Here is a 1,751-nt window from a genome sequence, read left to right on the forward strand (position 1 = left end):
TTGCTTATCCTGGTAGGGACATGTCTCATTTCTAGCTATTAGTTTAATACTAGACCTAATTTAAAAAAATGTATGTTATTCTCCCACCCATACTGTTTAATCTCTAACAGAAGGTAAATTGAGGGGGGTCCTCTACGCTGGAGGTCCATGGTTGCCTCCTCCATAGAACTACCCAGAGAGGGTGGGTAGATAGAGAATAAATTAACACCAAATGATGATTCATGTCCAGAACACTTGGGCAACTCTCCTTATTTATTAGAAATGAGCCCAGAGCACAGAAGATACTGATGGTAACTACATTTATTGAACATTTTCTATGCTCTAATTCTATGTTCTAGTTGTGCTAGAAACTGTGCCAAGTGCATTTTATACCTGTATATCTCATTTAATCTTCACAATAACATTATCATTCCCATTTTAGAGATGCAAAACCTGAGACTCAGAAATTCCGAGTAACTTGTCCAAGGCCACACTGCTGACAGGTACTACGGCTGGGACCTGCACCTGATTCTTAATTCGCTCTTTACCACTCACCAAGCTCTTGATTGCTATTAACCTGTACACATTTTGGTCTTAGCCACACTATTGGTTATGTCATCATGATGCTTCTGGTGTTTCTTATTTTGAGTTGTCATGTTTAAACCATTTATATAGGGTCTTAAGCATCTGAAAATATTAAAAGAATTCAGTTTTGGATAAGGCTCATAGCAGTGTTAAAGCTACAGGCCAAAAGAGCAGGTACTCCACAGAATTCCCTGTGAAATGCATATGTAATCCAAGGATAGCAAACGCTCATCACCCAAGATTCAATCCAAGTTGGCTAATACAGTCATAGAGAGGGTGACATTTGGCTTCAAAACTCCCAAGTCGACAATAAGAAATCCAATTGGCAAGACAATAACAGAGAGAGTATTCCAAAGAAAGATAGTCATTATGGAAAAGTCGAGTCCAAAGGCAACTGGGTTTGCCTTGAGTGGGAACAGCTAACATCTGGTCGTCTTTGTGAACAAATAGGGCTCCTGAAGTAGTGGAATCCTACCGCTCCAGGCACCATGACTGATGACCACTCTTTCTGCAAACCATTAGTTTCAATGGTTAGAGCAAGGGTTACTGTGGTAGAGAAGAATTCTGTGAGTTTTCATTATTGCTTGGGTGAAAGTTAACTGTATGTGCAAGGAACCCAATAGGAGTAAAAGATAAAGTAATGGTAATATATTGGGGATTTAGTTATTCTAAGATATTGAGGCAATTCAGTTCAACTCAGAAAACAATATTGAGTTTCTGGCTCAAATTATTTGGAGGATTCAAAGGGGAAATTCAACTAACAGCGCTTATACCTTTGGAGAGTTTGGGCACAAATAACTACACTGTCAAACCATTAACTAACGAAACAATTATTATATACATGAGCATAAGAATGTGGTTCCAACTGCTGAGTTCCACTAGATAAGAAATTAAAGTTATTGCATGTTTTCTTAATGGATTTATTACAACTATCATAAAAGAAATGTGGGTCAAAGGCAGGGAATGTTGTTGAAACAACATGCGCCTGCCACAGACAGGTATGTATTCATCAGAGTAGTAGTTGCCTCCAGGTATTTTCTCCAGGATCAATTAAACAGGAAAACTGCAGGAGCCCCACTGCAAATCCCGCCAATAGGAGAATAATTGTGCTGAGTGACAATGCTATAATATTATGTCACTGTCATTTACGTTTCAGGGTTTAGCTGTGGGAATTCTGCCAGACAGTA

This window comes from Galeopterus variegatus, unplaced genomic scaffold, assembly GCF_000696425.1.
Source record: "Galeopterus variegatus unplaced genomic scaffold, G_variegatus-3.0.2 Scaffold15987, whole genome shotgun sequence".
Taxonomy (NCBI): Eukaryota; Metazoa; Chordata; class Mammalia; order Dermoptera; family Cynocephalidae; genus Galeopterus; species Galeopterus variegatus.